Raw genomic sequence first — 13,317 nt, 5'->3', positions numbered from 1 at the left:
GTGTGTGTGTGTGTGTGTGTGTGTGTGTGTGTGTGTGTGTGTGTGTGCGTATTGAGACTGTGTCACACTGTGTTCATCTCTGCGATCTGGTCACCATCAGAGCAGCAAAGCACATCAATTTCATTCATGCAGGGCTCTAAGCATGCTACCTTGGAGAGGTTCCTGTGCACCCACTCCTGTTTCCTGCTGCAGTCCGTGTGAACACAATTCCTCACACCTACGGTCCTTCTCACACTGGACTGTCTGCTGTGGGCCTCCCAAGGGATTGGTTCGCAAGCAAAATCTCAGAGGACAGAGATTGAACCCAAGGACTTGGACAAAAAGAACTGTAAAAGACTTGCCTGTCCAACCGTACACAGAGCACTTGTAATTAACCAGATGTGCAAGCAAGATGCATTGGAAGGCGCTTGTAACAGGCAATGTAACATCTTCCTCAATCTGCCCACCTGCTAGTGATAAGGGACCTTGGCTGTCATGTGCCAAGCTCTGGACGTGATAATTAATGTATCTCATTTAATTCAATCCTCTCAATCAGGGTTCCATCCTCACCTGGACCACAGAAAGAGGGACAAAAAACTTGGTAATTTTGCTGAAGTTCATCCAGGAAGTTCACATCGGAAGATGGCTAAATGGAGAGAACACAGCTGTACAACCTGAGAACCTGACTATGGATTCCTAACTCAAGGGTAAATGGTTGGATAGGGCAGCATGCATCTCTAAGACCAGAGCTGGGAGGCAGAGGCAGGCTGATGCCTGGAACTTGCTGGTCAACTAGTCTAACCCATCAGGGATCTCAGTGAGAGCCATTGTCTCAAAGAATAAAGTGAAGAACAGTCAAAGAAGACACATTGGCTCGTGGCCTCCATAAGCACACACACACACACACACACACACACACACACACACACCACACACAACACATCACTCGACACACTAAAGGGTCACACCAAGTTAGAATTATCATCTACATAGAGTCTTGGTTATCATCATGGGCCAACACCACAAAGGGGTTTCCATGTAAAGTCTTCTATGGAAGCCTCTTTTGCATCACAGAAGGCTAAGGGTCCTGTCACCCTTCTGTCCTTCCCTGTTCCTTTCTGCCCAGCTCTAGATCCATGGGCTCTCTCTACTCAGTGTGCTAACCCTGGGGACTTGCTTCTAGCCCTGAACTGGCTTCACTGATCTCAGAGTCTACCAAAGTACCTTCGAGAGTCCACCTTACTTCCCTTCAACCCTTCTCCCAAGCATGTATATCTCATGAGGAGCTGGGAGGGTACCTCCTGCCCTTAATGCTTACTGATGTGCCCAAGTCACATCAGGCAGGGTAACTCCTCACTAACTTCTTATTTACTACAATTTTTGTCACATGTAAGCAGTCTGGCTTGCGGTGGTGGCAGGGTGAGGCTGTGGAGGGGGTGGTGGTTAAGTAATAATGCAGCAAATTGACTGTTGAAAGTTTCTGGCTTTGACTATAAGCCTGATGGCCACCAGTTGTCCAAAGCATCTCTGGTCTCCTAATTTGATTTGCTTTTCCCTATACCACTCCCAGTGCCTACAAGTAGAGGCAAAGTGGTGGAGGCCTCCAGATGCCACAAGGCTAATAAAGCTTGCTTTCTCCCAGCATGCTCTGTGCTGTCAGAAACCGGCAATTAACTTAATAGGGTTCTTGAAATGGAGTCGATCCGGGAAATGTGGCATGTGTTGACACTCTCCTGCTGATCCAAGCTGCCTCCCACCATTGACTCGCCGGTTCTGTTTGCTGTTTGAATTATTTAGGAGCTTGTTATGTGAATTAAAAAGCAGCACTTTGCAGCGTTAAGTCTAATATTTTATGATCTTCAATTGATTAGGTAGGCTTGCAGGATTACAAGCAAAGGTTAAGGAAAAGCTCGCCTGAGACAGACAGGCGGCTCTCCCCAGCGTGGTTTGCATCTCAGAAACCTGCATGTGACTCCAGAAGGGGCCTGCGCCCTTTGCTCCCATCCTCAGAACACCTTCTGGAACCCTGTTTCTGAAAGTCAAATGGCTCTGCCCGCCGAGGACAGCAGGTTCCCTGGGTCTCGGGCCCAAAAGGAGGCTGGTCTCTATGTCTCCACCTTGCTGCAGTGGGCATTGCATAAAGGAACTAAAGCTGAAGCAGGACCTGCAAGGATAAAAGCTGGCTATGGAAACTCGCTGTCTGACTGGACGTGGGGTGCATGCTTCCACTGCACAGACTCTCACCAAGGGAAGGGCAGGCAGCACTCTCTGTGCATCACGAACTGCACAGACTGCCGAGTCCACAGAGACGCCTCTCCATGAGCACCCTGCATGTTCTCCTCATCCAGCCAAGGACAGCTGCTCCCTGTTCTCTACCCTATACTCTGCGGCTAGAGGGCTCTTTTTAGATTAGCTCAGACCATGACATTCCCCTGCTTAAAAAACCTTCAGTGGCTCCCCATTACATATTAAATAGACAGGGATCATTCAATGACAGAGATACGTTCTGGGAAGTGTATCACTAAGAGACATTGTGGTTGTGAAAAACATCATAGAATATACTTATGCAAATAACATGGCCATGGCACCACCAGACGATGTGATGCTATGAGACCACCAACACAGGCACTCATACCTGCAACCCAACACTGAAAGAATGTGTCAAGACAAACTCTCCTAGCCAGCCTTTGCCTCTGTTTCCAGCTCTGTTTCCTGTGGGTCCCATATGAACCACTAGGCAACACTCTGCAGCCCTGAAAGAATTGTGTTTGCATGTCTTTTGTGTATTGTGCCTCATATCACCTGCTAAAACCCTTCTTGTTCGAAATGACAACAGGCAACAAAGCCTGCTGTTTTATACACTGTTAATTTATTTCATCATTTCAATCTCGTCAGATTGATACCTTTATCATCTCCATCTTAGAGGTGGCATAAGAGACCTAGAGAGTAAATTGCCTGAAGTCACTCAGCTAGAAGGAGCAGAGCTGGTGTGCAAATGGGAACAGCCAAGGTCATTCTGACTTCACTTCTTCATGGTACATGCTCGCTCCTGCCTGTGTAGCTCTTCTGTGCTCTAAGTCAGCTGTGTATGATGGTCCAAGCTACCCACCCATTCCATTTAATGGAGGTCAGCCCACTTCTCAGTTTGGGGGTTTGAGGATGGGGCTTTGTGTTGTCATCCCAAGAATGAGGCCTTTGGGTGCACATTAGGTGTTAATTCCAACAAGTGTCCCATACTTGCTCTCAGGAGGTTTCCAGAGTCACTGTCTTTACTTGCTGGCTTTGTGTGTCAACTTGACACAGGCTGGAGTTATCACAGAGAAAGGAGCCTCCCTTGAGGAAATGCCTCCATGAGATCCAGCTGTAAGGCATTTTCTCAATTGGTGATCAAGGATGGGAGGGCTCAATATGGGTGGTGCCATCCCTGAGCTTTTAGTTCTTGGTTTTTATAAGAAGGCAAGCTGAACAAGCTAGGGCAAGCACTCCAGTAAGCTGCACCCATTCATGGCCTCTGCATCAGCTCCTGCCTCCAAGTTCCTGCCCTGTGTGAGTTCTTGTCCTGATTTCCTTTGGACATAAAGGCAATGTGGAAGTGTAAACTGAATAAGCCCTTTCCTCCCCAATTTGCTTCTTGGTCATGATGTTTTGTGCAGGAATACAAACCCTAAGACACCATCCATGGAAGAGCACACACCTGGTACTATTTCTCTTTCCAATAGGCGAAAGGAAGCCAGACAAGGAGCAAGGTTGGCCAGATCAGGGACTCAGGAAACACCAGGCTCCCTTCTTTAATCATGAAAACTCTGGAGAAGAGTGAACCTCTCTGAGGTATGAGTTCTCATCTGGAAAATGCTGACCGTAGTCTCCACTGTGGAAGAGAACACAAAACTAAGTGGAATCATTCCTCAGAAGTGTTAGCACACAGCATGCACTGCGTATACTCAGGGGCCTGGGAATAGCACACAGCATGCACTGTGTACAGGCTGCAGCTGCCTGGAGATCTGGTACAAGCACTACCCAAGTCAGAGTTCCCATGTCCTACATGTGTGCTGGGTCCCAGCCTGGAATCTTCTCACTCAAACATTTACTCAGAATCTCACAGTGGCTGGGTATCGGTGTTGGTTTATGAGATCACATGAGGTGTTTGGGAAAGAGGGATTACTTGATATGTGGCATATTACAGGCAAGGATAGTCCAAGGATAAATGTAGCCAGGAGGCAGAGGCAGGTGGGGTTCTGTGAGTTCGAGGTCAGCCTGGTCCACAAAGCAAGTCCAGGACAGCCAGGGCTGTTACACAGAAAAACTCTGTCTTGAAAATACAAAAAACAATCAGCAAAATCATCCTACAGCCCCCATGAGATAAATCCAGCTACCCTGTTGCCTTTATGCACAAGGAAATGGTACAGAGGAGGCATGTAACTACCCCAGGCCCCACAGCTGAGAGGGAGTGGGACCTCTCTCCCCAGTGACTACACCACTCATACAGTGTTCACACATTTCTATTCAAGACCCAGGGCACTTAGCATGACATTTCCCTTGCTTGCCTGCTGAGTTTGAGGCAAGTAGAGCACCTGCACCCTGGGTCTAAGGTCAAGTCCTTCAAGGGTGCATTTGACCTCAGTAAAGTCACCAGGCACTTGTAACCTGGTAACACCACACAGAACCTGCCAACCCATTTAGGGTAGGTCTATAAACTCGAGGTCATCTTGTTCAGAATATGAAACATGAAACACCAAACATAAATCATTAGCAGTGTGGTCGTTTGAATGTTTGGCCCAGGGAGTGGCACTATTTGGAGATATGGACTTGTTGGAATAGGTGTGAGCCTTGTTGCAGGAGTTCTGTCACTGTGAGTGTGGGCTTTAAGACCCTTGACCTAGCTGCCTGGAAGTCAGTCTTCTCCCGTTTGCCTTAGAAACAAGATGTAGAACTCTCAGCTCCTCCTGCACCATGCCTGCCTGGATGCTGCCATGTTCCCACCTTGATGATAAGGGACTGAAACCCTAAATCCATAGGCCAGCTCCAGTTAAAGTTTGTCCTTGATCATGGTGCCTGTTCACAGCAGTAAAACCCTAACCAAGACAAGTGGCATTCCAATCCAAAACATCAAACACAATCGGTCATGGCAGTCCAGTCCAGTCAGCAAACACCAAACATGGATCTGTAGCGGCAGCTTGATCCAGAAGAAACTGCAAGGCTCCATCAGATCAGCACACAGAAGTGGTGAAAAGCAGTCAAAATACCACAAAAAAATGTCTGGCACATTTCTTTCTAGGAAGTCACAACAAACAAAGATCAGTGAGTACCAGTGAAGCATTGCAAGGGGCACCAACACAAGAGCATTGTCACTGTTGGGTTCTACTTTTTCTCTTTCCACACATCACACATCCTCTCAAGTGTCTGCCTCAGCAAAACATCCTCTCATAAGACAGCTTCCAGAAAAACATCGCACGACACGAATGAGTCTCCAAAGAAATCAGAAGTGTCCACTTCAGATATATGAAGAGGAGCCATTCAAAAAGATGGAGGGTGACAGCTAGGAAAGTGCCAATGGTGGCACTCACTCAGAACCAGTGCAGCTGAAGTTCTGATCCAAGAGGCCAAGTCTTGGCTCAGAGCCAAAGTCCACCATTCACTAAGCTGGGTTAATTTGCCTCAGTTTGTTCGCCTATAAAATGGGTGAAAGGTCAGGGTGACTACATGAGGACTCATTGGCATTCCACCATGAAACAGCCTTGGAGTACAACCCTCTTTTTTTTCTGCTTGTGGACGTTGTACATCGTGGTGCGGAGCCTAGTGCGCACCACGATGTACAACGTCCACAAGCAGAGCAGTATCTTGCTGGCATGAGCATTAGTATCTAGGTTTGGTGGCTGATGATGGGATGGACTCCCGAATGGGGTACTCTCTGGATAGTCCATCCTTTCATCTTAGCTCTAAATTTTGTCTCTGTACCTATAACCTTTCATGAGAGTTATGTTCCTTATTCTAGGAGGAATGAAGTATCCACAAATGGTCATCCTTCTTGATTTTCTTCTGTTTTCCATAATGTGTCTTGGATATTCCAAGTTTCTGGGCTAATATCCGCTTATCAGTGAGTGCATATCTAGTGACTTCTTTTGTGATTGGGTTACCTCACTAAGGATGATATCCTCCAAATACATCCATTTGCCCAAGAATTTCATAAATTCATTGTTTTTAATGGCTGAGTAGTACTCCATTGTGTAAATGTACCACAGTTTCTGTATCCATTCCTCTATTGAGGGACATCTGGGTTCTTTCCAGCTTCTGGCTATTATAAATAAGGCTGCTATGAACATAGTGGAGCATGTGTCCTTATTACCAGTTGGAAGGTCTTCTGGGTATATGCCCAGAAGAGGTATAGCTGGATCCTCCGGTAGTACTATGTCTAATTTTCTGAGGAACCGCCAGACTGATTTCCAGAGTGGTTGTACAAGCTTGCAATCCCACCAGCAATGGAGGAGTGTTCCTATTTCTCCACAACCTCACCAGCATCTGCTGTCACCTGAATCTTTAATCTTGGCCATTCTGACTGGTGTGAGATGGAATCTCAGGGTACAACCCTCTTTTTTTAAAAAAAAAAAAAAAAAAAACTAACAATGGTGGTGATGGTGGTGGTGGTCATGATGGGCTTAATTTCCCACTATCTATATCGTCCAATGAAAACTGTCTCTTGTAGACGTTTAGTAGTTATTTCCATCTCCTCTCCATTTGCCAAAGTTATGTGCCCTAAACTAGGGGACATAATTTTGGAGGCAGGTCAGTTACTTGGTTACACTCACACTGTGCTCATCAGAGACCCAAGCCACAGAGCAAAGCACCTGAGGCCACAGATACATGTCTGGTTCTCCCTGTACCTGGGGGAACAGGCCTGAAACACTAGCCACCTAGAGAGGCTGACTCAGGAAGATTTCAAAATTGAAAACCACATAGTCTACAGAGCAAGTTCAAGGCTGGCTTGCAAAACTCACTGAGACCCCTGCCTCAAAATAAAAAACACAAAAAGTGCTGGCTGTGGATCTCAGGGATACAGTGCTCACCAAGCTTGGGTGGAACCCTCAGTTTGAACCCCAAACCACAACGTGAAGAAACATTCTTAAAAATGGTGGAGCTGGGAAGAAGATGGCTTTGTCATTAACTTTCTTCCCACATGAGCATGAAGACTGCCTTTGATGGCCTGGAACTCATGTAAATGCCAAGTGCAGGGTGCATTGCCTGTGAGCCAGCACTAAGCAGATACACCAATCTAGCCAATCAGTGAGCTTCAGGTTTAGTAAGAGCCTGTCTCAAACACTAGGTGAAGAGTTGCAGAGGAAGACAGCTGATGTGGACCACTGGCATACACACACACACACATTCATACACATGCATGCACTCACATATGCACACACAAATGCACACACAGAGAGATATACACACAGAGACACAAACAGGTACACCCACACATGCATATGCACACATGAACATACCCACATATGCACGTACCCCACACACACACACAGACCCACACACTCGTACACATGCATGCACATACACATGCACACCTCTCTCCTCACTGATGAAGTCTCTAGAGAGCAGTGGGTGTGTCTCATGCTCCTGGAGACTCACAGGGACTGAACATGGCCACTTGTTGAATCCCAAGACCTAGAAGGAATCTTAGATCTCAGGCTTTGCTTCTGAGGCCAGTCACCACTACACTACATCCTGCCTGGACATCTTTACCAACCTTTTTAGTATATTCTGTGCCTCAGTTTCCTCCTACATAATGGGATAATAATAGGCCCACTTTGATAGCTATGTACTACCCAAAGCACATGGAACCAGTTAAGCATGGTTCCTGGCAAGGAGAAATGGAAGCCTGTGTCAGCTATGATCATATTTATGTCTCCAGCTCCCACCACTGAGCTGGATGCTACTAAGCAACTGGTATGGGATACATAAATGATATTCCTATTTGTACTTCTGAGTCTCTGGATAGATAGCCAGAGATCTTCCACAAATTCCTTCCTCAAATAGGACCTCAGGATAGGAGGCGCCACCCAGGACAGTCATTGTCTGCAGTGATCCCACAGAGCAATAAATAGCGTGGCATGTGGAGCCAGCCCTTCCAGAAATACGCAGGTCCTGGTTCTAGCCATGACATTGAGACCCGGAGGCTTTGGCCAGTTTGTGCATCACCCCACCCACTGGGCACTGAGCTGCTATGGCCCCACTGGGCTCTGATTCCATAAGCTGGCAGCTGATGTAGGCTTCTTCTTGGGTTGGCCTGACTAGCCCAGAAGGAGCCAGTCTGGGACAGCTGGCTTCAGAGAGGAGGAACAACAAGCATGACTCTGTTACCAAGGTCACATCAAGCAAGGCCAATCAAAGATCAAAAGAAGCTTTGGCCACAGAGGTTAAAGACTGAAGTCTCGGTATGTGTCACTAGGGGGACACTTAGAGGTAGAAGAGTGAGGATCGTTGATCTGGGCGCGGGGACTAAGTTTCTGAGCTCTTCAGGGCTCTAAGGGCTAAGGGCTGGGCTGATCCAGACCCAGCATTGTTCTCAAACATGGAGGAAGAGAGAAGGGTACCTAGGAGGTCCCTTGGCCTATTGACAGGAGCACCCTCAGGCTTGACGAGTAGAAGGACACTTCACAGAGCTTGTTATACTGGGGCAAGGTGGAAAGAAGCTGGCCTCCTTCTGGAGAACCTACATCTGCTAAGGAATTGTAACTGTTACTATTCTAAAATACCCTGTCTCCAAGCTGATGGTTTCATGCGTAACCTTGAACAGCAGGCTATGGTGCTTAGAGAGATGATGCTGTTCACCTACTGTATGTACTGCAGGGGGAGTGACTTCACCCATCCACCCTCCATGATTTACTGACTATCTCCTACATACACAACGTTAACCAAAGGGCTGATGACACTTAGTGAACCTGTCCCTCTCAACAGACCTTCCAGGGGGAAAAGACAGACAATCATGCTAAACAAAGAGAAGAGGCCATTTATCTTAAAGTCAGTATTAGGAAGGCAAAAACCTCCTCACCATGATGAAGGGTGGGATGGAGAGTGGCCATGAAGGATCTCTTAGAGTGTGATAGCTGAATAGAAACAATACAGAAGCAAGAGGAAGAAGCATGTCTAGAAAGACAAGGTTCTGAGGCAGGGGCATGTTTGGAGAAGTCGGGGACAGTGGAAAATGAGTTTTCCTAAGTGTGCTACCTGCTTTATTCCAACCAAGCACCCTTTGAAGCTCTCCATGGCAGGTATTTGGGACTTTAAGTGAAAAGTCCTGTTGTCAACATCCTCTGGTTGAGCAAACTGAAACTGGAACAGGGCAAGTAAATATTCAAGACCACTCACTGAGGAGCTCAAAGCTCAGTGATTTGCCATAGGACCAGCCAGAGTCCTGCCATCTTCAAGTCTGTCTCCTGGGTCCACCAGAGTATCCCATGCTGACCTCTTCAGGGACCCCAAAGATGAACAACTGTACTCAGGGCCCCTGTTCTGTGATACCAGAATTTTCCATCCCAAAATCCAACATAGACAAGGGGGGAGTCCTCTGCCTGGTGATGGCAATGGATGAACAGTTCCCCCTCTGAGGGTGTCGGGGATCCGAGGAAGGCTATTGGACGGCTTGCTATTTTTATTCCTGCCACTGTTAATTCAATTATTGACGGAGAAAGTGGAGTCCCAGTTGGTTATGTTTTGTGTCACGTTCTCTCTGTGACTGACTTGACAAAAATTAAGTTGCCACTGCTTCTCATTTGTTTTGCATAAAAGCATCTGAAATGGCAGAGTGCTCAAAAAGGACAATGGCCCCATTGTTTCCACATCGCAACAACATTTTCCAGTTTGAAACTTTAAACATCCGAATTAGCAGCTTTGTTTGACTGCAGTGGCCACGGGAGAGCAAGACTTGACACCCACCCTGGACTCCAGACGACAACTAAGGAGCATAATTTTCTCTCATTTCAGTCTAGACCCATGTTTTGCCAAATCATTGTTCTTATTGTACAAATGTACCCCTTCCCCCCCCCAATGTTGGAGAGGGAAAAACGTAGTCCTTTTACCTGCCTAGCATTGGTGATAAATTATCCAAATGCCATGAAAATTCCTTTAGCTGAATTCAAAATCAGACCAAACTGTCATTTGTCTGCTTGAGGATTTGTTCAGGTGTCCAAGGAAATCAGTTTCTCAAATAAAGTTACTTCTAATTTCATTTTCCCCCCTTTCAGAAACAACAGTCATCTGAGGATGACTGATGAGCTTATAAGTCAAGATTTGAAATATATATAGATTTGATTCTGAAATCGTAGCATCACTGTCAAGTGTGGTGTTCAGAGCAGTCAGCAAGGCTGATATTTTAACAACATGAGAGCAAAGCAAAATGGTGCTTTGAGGGTCTCTGGTTTACATGATTGCTAATGAGCTTTTTGTTTGATTTGTTTGTTTGTTTGTTTGTTTGTTTTTGTAACAAAAATGTCACTGGTCAATCAAGTATGAGTATTCCAAGGAACCCCGTTCCTACCAATGAGAATTAAGAGAGCCACATAGAAAGCAGCAACAATACCATTGACCACCCAGAAAGATGCAGCGCAGAGTGGATTTTATATTTAAAAACTGCAAATAAATGGCTGGAAAAAACAGGAAAAATAAAACAAGGGATTTCTTATTAATCTGGTAATCTGAAGTTAATTAGTCATATTAATCTGAAGTTTGGACCCAGTGCAGAGAGGAATTAAAATGGGAACCACAACCCTGTGCAATGAGGATAGCAAGCCAGGGAAGGGGCGAGACAGCGCATGTCTACTAAAGTCAAACTCTTCCAACTTAAAAAGTGCAATTTTATAACTGATATGTTACTATGTTTTAAGGGGTTGAGTTTTCTCTGCAAATAAGAAAAGAGCAAGACTACTGATGAGGAAAGAAACAGAATACCCTTCTCTTTCAAAGAAGAAAATACTTTGTTGCAAATGTCTCTTACTTTTAAAAAATTAAATGATTCTTCTAAAAATCAAAGTGATAAATAAAATAAAGTGTAAATTCAAATCACCCCCAAAATCTATCTGTTTTAAATTTTAATCCTTCTAGTGACTTTCCACTTAATTTTCCAGGAAAAACTAGATGTTGATTTCTGCAGAATGCACATTCCGTGTGGAACAAACTGATCCTATTTGGGGTTTTTAAGACCAGGTTTTTAAACAATCGTGTGTGGGGGAGGCAGCGAGTAGCATCGTCAAGCAGAGATAACAATGTCCCTGATGTAGATTCCTATTCTGATGTCGCCTCCTGGAATATCGGAGACATTTTTAGTTCCAGCTGAAACCACGTATTCCTTCAGAACAAATCAAATGTCTTTAAAGAATATTTCTGTTTGAAAAGGAATTAAGCTCTCCTGAAAGAATTTTAAAGGTTGTGATTTTCACAGTCTGATAAAGCAGCACCTTTAATGAAATTCTAATTAGCAATTTCATGCACTTGCTATTAGTCATATCAGATTAGTGCGCATTTTCACAGCCTTCCTTTAATTAAGTGCACTTATTCCGAGTTTCAAACACTTTCTTTATAAGATGAAAACTGTGCTGAAATGTTATTTAGTAAACAGAGGAAGTGTGAACGTGTAGGTGTGCGTGTGTACAGGGGAGGACATTTTAACTGCCTGCAGCTTTTTACATTGAGAGTTTGGTGAGGTGGTTTCCATGCCCTGTTCCCTGGTCATCTCAGTGTCGTCTTGTATCTCAAGGGAACTGTTTGTGCCTTCATCCCAAGTACACACAAGGAGTTTGTTTGTCTGTTTGTTTGTTTTGAGTTTTTGCTTTAAATCTTTCCTTTTTCTATGTGTGTTTTGTTGTGGTTGCTACTTAAAATATTTTTGCCATGTGGGTTTTATTGCAGGGCAAGAATCTGACAGCAACTGTCTCCTCAGAAAAGCAGTGAGTGATCTTCTACTCATGTAATAACCCTAACCTTACCACCTCTTTCCTGCAAGTACCTTCTTTCCATTAACAAAACAGCCATTAGATCCATCACACCTCCTCTATTTATGAAAGTGCAAGGAGCAGCCAGACAACGTTATGAGAAGGATCCCTGCTGTATCTGGACTTCACTTTCCCATCATTTCCAGGCAAGGCAGAGCACGGTCTGCAAGCTCCTGAATCTTCTTGCCTCACCCAGCCCTCCCAGCCTGCTGAAGGCCTTCTCCTAATCAGGGAGATTGTATTGTCTGGAAATCAGTCCCATCTTATCTGTAGCCCTTTGTCAAATGAAAATTGCGTTACCTGTTTTGCTTAGAGGTTTGAAACTTGTAATATATTAACTAATAGCTTCACATCTCAAGTATATGTAGTCTTATTGGTGTCCTTCATTTATACTGTAACATTTTTGACATTTTTAGATAGTCTCTTGGGAACCCCCGGGCCTCTTACCAGGGCCCTCCATGAAGTATGTTTGCGTAATGGTTACTGACTGACATCTCAATAACGTGCGATGTACAGCTCCGGTGCATCAGTTAAAGAATATGTGCGTATGTGTGCGTGCACGCTTGTGTGCATGCCTTTTAATTCATGGTCCATTTTGTCAAGTGTGAGCCATAATTTAAGCTAATAATTACCAGACATGAATTCAATGAAACATTGGTATCTACACTAAAAAAAAAAAAAAAAAAAAAAAAAGTCTTGAATTTTAATGCATTCGGAAAAACGTTTGCCTAGGGCCAGCCTCGGTCCAGCACGCATATGGAAGCACTTTAAAAGTGATAAATGGTTTGGAATCTACCCTGTCTACTGGTGTGCTACTCAGGAAAGAAAATTAGAGCTAACAGGTGTTAGATAGGGAATGCTGGGGCATTTTAATAGAATTGTCAAAATGTTGGTACCAGATGTTGACATTAATGCATGAAGCTCGGAACGTAATGCTGAGCTGCCATTTAAATGATTATTTGTTTAAATTTCAAGTTCCCGGCAGGAAGCCCTCACTTTGGTCAGCACCTTTCCCTCCACACCATCTCTCTGCTCTTTCCCCTACGATTTGCATCAAAGTGTAGTGGCTGTTCGGCTCCCATATGCATGCTTTAAATAATCCATGCCTGTCAAATTTCATTTTTTCTTTTCAGATCATACTCATGCCATTCCTGTCCTAGGCCGCCTTGAAGTCGACCTCGATGTATCCGTATATGAGGGGGAAAAATGATTTAAATACTGCCAGTTACAGGATAATTAATCTTTGAACTACTCGGTAACTTCAAATGTATATCCCAAGTAATCTGCATGAACTTGTAATTACTGTGTATTTATACGATATTTTCCATGTAATCACCAAGTTGTTACATGG

Source organism: Mus pahari, chromosome 1 (assembly GCF_900095145.1).
Source record: "Mus pahari chromosome 1, PAHARI_EIJ_v1.1, whole genome shotgun sequence".
Taxonomy (NCBI): domain Eukaryota; kingdom Metazoa; phylum Chordata; class Mammalia; order Rodentia; family Muridae; genus Mus; species Mus pahari.
The sequence above is the reverse complement of the archived record's forward strand: the minus strand, read 5'-3'. Positions refer to the sequence as shown.